Source organism: Diadema antillarum, unplaced genomic scaffold (assembly GCF_040938485.1).
Source record: "Diadema antillarum isolate AM-2024a unplaced genomic scaffold, OU_Dant_1.0 scf00000128, whole genome shotgun sequence".
NCBI lineage: Eukaryota > Metazoa > Echinodermata > Echinoidea > Diadematoida > Diadematidae > Diadema > Diadema antillarum.
In genome coordinates this window covers 6089714-6099718 of record NW_027271017.1, presented here as the reverse complement: position 1 = coordinate 6099718, position 10005 = coordinate 6089714, and positions in this window count along the sequence as shown.

Below are 10005 nucleotides of genomic sequence, written 5' to 3'. Positions count from 1 at the left end.
TGCACACTGATGATTTTCTGTAATACATGCTATATCATGGTAATCATTTCGAGAGGCTTACAGACCGAGATAAAGAAGAAACTACATCACTAAACGAAAAGAGGAAATGTGAACGTCAGAAGTCAAGCTCCTTGGTAACAGTTACGTATCTTCTACTGCGCACTCTGGTTATAACGAACACGGTTAATGAAGTTCAAAATTACTCAAATTATTATGTATGAGTTAATCTTTACATACTTTATAGTTCGGTTATAACCAACTCTTCTAACGAAAGAAACTGGCCGGTCCTTGAGACTTTATAATAGGAGTCGCCCTGTATTAGGCCTACATCATCTAGACATGTAATACAGGATGACCCATCCCTACCCTTTAGTTGTCGTCTTCATCGTTATCATCACTGTCATCACTGTCATCACTGTCATCATCCTTACTGTCATCATCCTTACTGTCATCATCTGTCTCACCATCGGTCTCATCTCTCTTTGGGGTTGGTGGTAATTCTGTAGACGGCGTTACCCCGGGCGTTGCCAATTCCCTGTTGGTGCGTGTGATTCCATGGTAGGTGGTATGATAGCCATTCCAGTGTGTCACACTCACACGAGCCCACGGATATGAAACAGACGATGTGTCGGGTGCTACCGTGCTTGAACTTGATCCCGCCCCCTTTCTCGCTCCCGCGCTCGGCGATTTTCCCGGACCTCGACGAAAATTTCTTTCGGACGTCTCCTCCGTCCAGAGCGCGTAGTGTCGGCAGCATCCAATCGGTTTGGAGACCGCCCCTTCTGGATGTGTCAATAGAGAGACAGAATTCAGTTGGCACCGCTTCCCCCGAGATCTTGGCTCCGAACATTGCCCGACGTCCTCAAAGACGTCTATGGAATGGCAGGAAAGGTTGCGGAGGCAGGCCGCGGCGCACCGCGTCGTCGATCGCACCCGGAGTTCTTTGATGACAAACTGATCTCGCAGACAGGTGTCGCCTAATTGCTCGGGATCATGTGCACGGAATTGGCCGCATACTCCTGTATTGACCAACGCATAAAGGAGAGACACTTTTTTGCTTGGTAAAGAAATCCCGCTAATAGTGCTCTTTTACAAGCTGTCGATATTGTAAAAAAAAAGAAAGAAATAACATGTAGGCCTACTCACACAGGCTAACACGAAACAAAAAATAAACAACAACAAAGAATAAACCTTATCGAAAATATCATTGGACTTCCATCTGTCATTACATCACGTTTTTTAACCATTTCCATCTACTTTTGTTTGGAGTGATTGCAAAATTATGTATTTATCTGTATACCTGAATATCAGTCTTAATCATCCTACACAAACTGTAGGCCTATATAGATAACTTTTCAACACGAAAACAATGATTCATGACATCGCTGTAGTTAATAGTTGTTGTAAAAACATGTTAGTACGTTATAACGGATAAAGGAGAAGCATTCAGGTATAAAGAGCCGTTGCTTCCAATTCTCACAAACAGATAAAAATGGAATTTGCTCAGTGAAACAGCTCTTTAAAAAAGAATACCACGTGTATTAACGAAATAACCATACATTGAAATAAGATCGAAATGAAATAAAGCTCGATGACTCATTAAGAAATATTTTGACGACGTGATATTCATTTTTGTTCTGATCCAGAAAAGGGAAGAAAGAAATTAAAATTTACAATTTGAACTACAAAGCAAACTTCCAGAGTTTTACACACCCACATAAACACACAATCATGCATCCATCAATATACAAACTCCAATAGGCCTATAACCGATGACCACATGCATTTTACACAGATTTTTTTTTTTCTCTACTCAAAATTTCGAGAATTTGTGTAAAACTTGTTATTTATCACCGACTCTCGTATGTGGATAACTGAAATCACCTGCCATAATCAATGAAACAAACAAACACACACACACACACACACTTTGGAAATTAATGAAAACTTACGGGGTACAGCGGGAGGCATCTGAACCACGAGTCCTACATTCAAAATGAGTAGGAGGAAAATGATTTGAAACTGACACATCGTAAATCCAGCGGATGCTTTAGGCTATCCCGAAAAGCGTAAAGACCCTCAGTGCACCATCGTTCATCCGTATGTGATATGGCGAAATCAAACTTCAGCTGCAGCAAAATGTTTATAGAATGTGATCCTCAGAACGAAATTTCAGTGATCGCGACAAATAGATTTTATAGTGCAAACTATCGAGTCATTGCCCAACGTTTAATTTCTTCTTTTCCTTCCTCTCTGTCTCATTGTTCTTCTTGCAACCCATTTCTTCCTTCTTTTTTTCTCCTCCTGGTTTTCCTCCTCTTTCCCTTCTGCAGAATTTTGTATCGTAGAATCGAACAACGCAAGAATTGCTGGAATAAAGCACGTCGTCAACCGAGCAGGACAAAAGTCTAATTACATCCGATTGAAATCAATAATGTGCAGTTGTATACAAGAATGTCAGAAGCATATTTCTGTTGTCTGCATGCCTGGCACAGAAACGTGTTGGAGTTCCCATCGCGTCTGTGCCAACCAGTGCTTCCTTCTTTATGTTTTAAAGTGGCAAACTGAGACTTTTGCACCGAATCACTCGGATACTATCAAGATATCGTCCGCAGAACAGATCGTCTGATTCAGCGTAGACAGTTCTACAGTTTAATTGATAATATTCCTTCGATTTACATATTTGTAAGCTCAAAACATTTGTTGAATTGTTCACACTTTAGATAATAACCAATTGTCCATCTGTGTCTGCCCGCTGATTTTATTTTTTGTTCTTCTCTGACTGTCCCTTGATTGAAGAATAACTTTGAAATGTGAGAACAGACGTAATGGATTAATTCAAATCAGTTTCCCGCGATAAAATCAGTTCCATTACGCTCGCCGCCGCAAGCAAGCAAGCAAACGTGAAAGTGCAGGCAGCTGTTGGCTGTCGATTGGCTCAACCCAGGACTTCTTGTGGACTTGATGCTGCATTGAGGGCATGAAGCAAATAAATGGGCAGAATCATATTTGTACGAAACGTGATTAGTTTGCTCAACAAAAATATCAATCGACAGGGTTGTCTTTGCCATCGCAGCGCTGTTCCTTGATTTTGGCTTTTTCTAGGCTTTTTTCATCGTTTGGCTTTGATCTTCATTTTCTATTCCGTGTATATAGTTATGCTGTTGTCATGGAAACGATGATGCTTGCACTTTCCATCAATATGGTAACAAATATGTTTGAGGAACATATTTGTCTTAAAGGAAATATCGTATTCGATGATATTGATGGAATCAGAGCAACAGTGTCAAAGTGATCGGATGCAGAAAGTTGCGACAATTTGAAGGGTAAAAAAAAAAGAGAAACACTTCAGGTCCTTTGGTCATAAACAATTCCTGAACGTGAAAAAAACAACAACAAACTTTTGATCACGTGACAGAAGGAAGTAACGTTTATAAAGACTTTACCTCGTCCAGGAGAAACAGTCAATGAAACTTTGCACAGATAGTGCGAGAACATGGAGAAATTCTGTCGGTATGTGCGTGCATTGCTATCATACTATGTTGTCATATACTATCATTATTGCTGCTGCAATTATTGCCATTTAACAATACCTTTGGCAAATTCGCAACTATAGTATGATCGTGTTTTCATTATCATCATCGCAGAAAGCGTTAAAATTCTCTTGCGTCGAGCAATCGCATTTACCGACATCAGGGATTACTCAATTGCAATTAGGATTGCAAAAGTTCCTGTCTTTCTGTTTTTTAATTGTATCTCAGTGAATGCGCAAAAAGCACTAATCATTTGTAATGGCCTAGTGCTTAAAATGTTCACTTCCATTGTTTAGCATACTGGATGCTCCTCCTATAAAATGAGATTCATTGAGAACTGACAAACACTTGTCAGGAAATTTCTATAAAGGTGATCAATCTTACTTCTTGATGTCCTTTTTATTTCATTCTATGTCATTTGAACATAGGAAAGAATTCTGGAAAGTACACACATGGTTATCTGTAATAATGATATGTATGAAATCATTTGGAGTTATTTCCCCACACAGAATTCTTCTTAAACATTGTAAACTTTTAGTTATCAGTGTGTTGACTATGCATCGATCGGTAGCCTAGATTCGTATATTTGACAAAATCGCTTTCTTCCTTCTATACAAACAAATGGCCTTGATCATGACCAACGATGTCATCAGCCCCATTCTCAGTTGCTTGCTTTAAATCGATCATTTTGTTGAAACTTCGGTTTTGAAGAGATGAGTAAATGTACCTTCCCTATTCCCTGTTAAATCGAGCGGATTCTATATAGGCAGCATAAATCAGCAACAAAAAGGCAATGCTGGAGTTCAAGATCAAGTTGAACAGAGAGACTCATCTTCCATTGAAAATGTACATTAGACAAAAAAAAAAAAAGAAGAAGCAATGTCCCGTTTTGTTGGAATGCTGAAAAGAAGATGATGACGGTGATATATATAAAGACGACGGTAAAAGGAAGAAGCAGAAGATTCTCTGAAAATGTACTCCGGGCTGAAATATTATAAAAGGGTAATGATAAATAATTATGCACAATATGAAGAATTTGTCACTTTTAACACTGACAATTTAGTTATTTAATGAAACCCCTTCACGTCTCAGATTTACAAATTTAACTTGTTTTCATTTTCCCACATTTGTATTTCTAATTTCTTAGAACAACCTGCATGGGTACTTTAGCAAATATGTACGCTTGTTTTCTGGCGCAAGTCTTGACTGATTATAATGCAACAGTGTTTGCGCATTAACACACAGTTATTACAGGGAAGGGTAAGTCATGAGATGTATACTTTTAATACTGTTTTATATTCAGTATCTCTGCGGGGTTGTACAGTAATGTTTAAATGAACACCCACACACAAAAACACACATGGTAAATACAGCTTTTGATTGTGATTCAGCTGATTTTGATACATTCGCCAAAACTGATGTTCAATCTGTCCGCAGTCATTAACTTGCAGACGATCGCAACATCAGCCATGTCTTATACTTTGATTCTTGATTCAAAACAATGAAGACAACAAAATCGATGATCCAACAATATGTAGCGAATAACTTTTAGTTGACACTCCATGATACCACATTTGTTCCAATACCAGTATATGTTTCTGCTACTTTTAAATGAGTGATTGAAATGTTGTCATATATGTCTCTATATGTTCCTAGTATGCGAGTACACACACACACGTCACACACACACACACACACACACACACACACATGTATATATATATATATATATATATATATATATATATATATATATACTGAAAGAAATTAGACTGAGGCGGACGTTGCTCTCGATCTTGAGTCTCCTTTTTATTCAGTCAAGCTTTCGGCCAGTCATCAGGCTTTCCTCAGGATCTACCAACAGAATAGTTATTATCTGAATAACCTGAAGTGTCATGATGATATGCAGGGAGGTGACTCACCTCCCTTATGTGATATGTAATGCAATTTCAATATACACTGTATTACCAATCTTCTGAATTATTTCCTTTATATACACAAATCAATCATTCAATTCAATACAAAAATCCAATCTAGCCTCATCTCATCATCAAAATAACATCATAATATATCCAAAAATATATATGAAGAGATTCTTATATCAAACTGTTGATAGGCCTATAATAACCATATTTTCTCATAATTCTAAACATAATAATTACAAACAAAATTATATACATATATGTTCATAATATGTATATTTGCATTGCGTATATATGCATACATACACACACACCAACATACATACGCACACACATATATGTTCACATACACACACACACACAATTCTTGTTAATATCATACTATCTAAATCAACATATCGTATATATTTTTTATATTACCGAATTATAATAACCTTAACCACTACCAAAATATATCAACTGTTAAATATAACAAACAACAACATTCTATATAGTATTTACCTGCATATAAGACGTGTATCATTTGACGTGATGTCCTGCATCATAAGGTTATTATAATTTGGTAATATAAAAGATATATACGATATGTTGATTTAGATAGTATAATATTAAGAGGAGTTGTGTGTGTGTGTGTGTGTGTGTGTGTGTGTGTGTGTATGTATGTGAATATGTATGTGTGTGCATATGTATGTGAGTGTGTGTGTATGTGTGTATGTATACATATACACTGTATACGCAATGCAAATAGACATATTATGAATATAATATATATGTATAAGATTGTTTGTAATTGATATGTTTAGAATTATGAGAAAATATGGTTATTGTGATTATTTTCAACAGTTTGATATAAGAATCTATTCATATACATATATATATTTTTGGATATATGATGTTATTTTGACGATATAATGAGGCTAGATTGGATTTTTGTATTGAATTGAATGATTGATTTGTGTATATAAAGGAAATAATTCAGAAGATTGGTAAAATATGAAATTGCATTACATATCATTATGACACATCAGGTTATTCAGATAATAACTACAATGTATTCTGTTGGTAGATCCTGAGGAAGGCCTAATGACTGGCCGAAAGCTTGACTGAATAAAAGGGAGACTCAAGATCGAGAGCAACGTCCGCCTCAGTCTAATTTCTTTCAGTATAATGCATCCGACAATGAGGCACCGCGCACGTTTGGGACCCAGGGAACTATCTCTCGCACTATATATATATATATATATATATATATATATATATATTTATTTATTTATTTATATACAATTACATATAACTTTGACAAAACACCTAACTTGATCACGGCAGACAAATGGACAACTTGATATTGAAGCCGTGAACGATGCATCCATCAACTTTGTTTTTGAATTTGAAGTATAAGGTAAGATTGTATAACTAAATGAATTGGGATTTTTTTTTCAGATCACAGGTCCATGTATTTTCAATTTGTGCTTTTTTCTGGTAGACAGAAAATCCGTCATATCATTTTCTTTTTTGACATTTAAGGGATTCTGTGAAGCAAGACACAGTCTCCGCGGAACATATCCCCGACAAAATACAGACCGATCTTTCGGTCAATTTCTCTGGATGCTACCATGAAACTTCATTTGTCAGAAATACGAAAGAATAGTCCTAAGAAATATGACCATGCAGAAATTGACGTCTTTGCATAGTGCTGTGCGCGTAAGTGTGTATCAAGTTATATTGTACACTCGAAAGAGCACAAAGCAGAAATTGCATCCACTGTCAGAAACACACCACAAACCAGTTGCTGAACAGGCTTTGACGAGAACCACCGTATGGAAGTAGAAGTTGAAAGGGCATTGTGATTCATTCAAAGTTAATCTCCTGTTGAAGTTCAATAGACTCTTGGCTTTTAATTCTTTTCTCTCCAATCAAGTTACGTAAGCTGGAATCCATTCATCAGCACTTGCTATGGGTGGGGCTGGTCTCCTAGCTTTGTGGTGAAAGAAACGGTCTATTGCACACAATGTTGTCCTTTCCATTAGGTTTCAAATTCACTATCACCTCGACTCCTCGAAGGGACATCAGTAATCCTTTCAATTAAATCTGTTTACTCTTTTGAAAGCGTTATGCTTGGTGGGTAGCCAGATATGCACGAACATCTGAGCTCCACAGGGAGTCCAGTCAGCCGTGAAGCATTCTACTGTATGTGATAACACTGTACATTGAAGATGTTTTTTAGTTGCTAAGTTTCGGAGGAGTTTCACATTAGGTGCAATATTTGGGGGCTGTCAAAGGCTACCGAGTTGTAGTGAGAGGAGAACACGCTAAACTGAGGGTAGTAGACCACCGTACGCCTTTGCTGAAGGGGTTGAATGAGTCTATACCACACGTGCGCTCATTCCAACTCCAAGGTTGTCTTTGCTAGAGTGTGAAAAAGGCTGACGTTGAAGGCTGGAAATGCATTTTTCTTTTGAAGGAGCTTTTCCTTTGGCTGCTCACCGCACACCGACAATCATGCAGATCACAAGATTGAAGGTAAGCTGTTATGGTACAAAGGGCCCTTTTTCAACAGGTATCTATAAAATATGCAAATACAATCACTGAAGTTTCCACAGTTGGAAACTAATGAACAAGAAACAAAATTACACTGTAGCTCTACAGTATCAGCTATTGGATTCACTTGGAATACTACCACACACACACACACACACACACACACGCATACTAATATATAGCTATATAACATGCACTGTTTTCAATGTTCACAGTGCATTACAGTGCATTTCCTTTAATGCATTTATGTATTTATTTGATTTTTTTTTATCTGTCACTTTTACTGATAATAATCTTATATCCAAATATCAGTATACTATACAATGAACTGAGAACTGGCAATCTTATTTTCATGAGTAAAGCATTCAAACTGATTACACTTAAATACTATTGTAAAATCTCTTTGCAGCACTTAATTGTCCCTGTACTGTTATGTACAATGTATGTAAGTACATGTACAAATAGAATGAGAAGGGCGTTAAGTTGTCTCAAACACTCTGGCTTGAGTGGCAAATTAACACCCTTATCATTTTCATCCAACGCACTGTACACGTGTGTAACTGAAAATACAGTGTACAATCACTAAAACGGTGATGTGCACACTAGAAATGATGGACCCACTAAAGGCAGACGACTTTAAATGCTATTCACTAGAACCTGGCAAAAACTTTATTGCACAAACTCAAAACAAACTGATGTACAGTTCTGTTGTCAAAAGGCACATTGCTACTTAACACACCAACGATTAAAGGAAAATCATACCCTATGGCATCATGTATTGTCTAAACTTATGTCATACACTGCTATGATGCTAAAATCACTTCAAAGAAAGCATTTTGGCCATTCATGGACATCTAAATAAACAAATAATGTGGTTGTCAGGTGGTTTAGTGCCACACTATGACTTGCGAGGTAAAGTAATACATGTACATTATGCAGTAAGTTTTATTCATGGTTTTTGTTTGTTCGTTTGTTTTATATGTTGTATTTTTTTCTAGTAGAACTGTTTTTAGTAGAACTCTTTTTCAAGTCGCAAATTACAAATTAACTTCCTGGCTAAGCATATCATCTCTACATAATATCGCTGAAAATGTAAACATACAATGTATGTCACTTGTATTAAAAAGGATATTCACATCAAAGAGTACACAAATATTGACTTGCACACTTAAAGTACATTTGATCCGTACAGGGAACTGGAATGTAATACATTTCCAATCAAGGTGTCTATTATCTGAAAGACATTTGATGTAATAAGAATACACAACACATACTCTATACAGATAAACTCCTCTTGTACTCACAGGACAAGGCTATATTAAATAAGGTTATTGTTAACACAATCTTTATGATCGTCTTAAAATTATTTTTCTATGCCATCATGGAACGCTTAAAAAAAAAAGAGGAAAAAATGCAAAACCACTAACACCTGCAAGGTTCTGTAGTACATCATGTCATGGATGCAATTTGTTTTCTCTTCAGCAGAAAAAACTTTTTATTTCAGTGCTGTTAATTGTTAAACATTTCAGCTAGAGGGATCCCATAGCACACTTGTCAAATGTACATCCATTCATGCCTCTTTTGTCAATTGTGAAATAGCAGAATTTAACAATTTCCTCGAAGTTTCAAAAACTTTGCAAATGGCTTTTTCTGAAAAATACTTGTTACAGAGGAAAATATGTGCAGTATATGAAGGATAAACATAATTTCCATGCAGAGAAACTTTTCCTCATGGAAAAGCAGCACACATACAGTATCCCTGAAGAAACACAAAATACCTACAAATTTGTACATCATGAGAATGGTTTTGCTAATACACTGTAGTTGAACAATAATTTACCGTTGCTATATTTGACTGTCATGACAACACGGTTAGAAGGTAGGCAAATTCACATTGTGTGGATTGCTTTACACTAAGTACAAACTGCCAACTCAAAGAAGAGTAGCAAATTCATAGAGCATAGATAAATTGTGCAAACTGTTAACGTCAGGTATCTACAAAGAGAAAAACA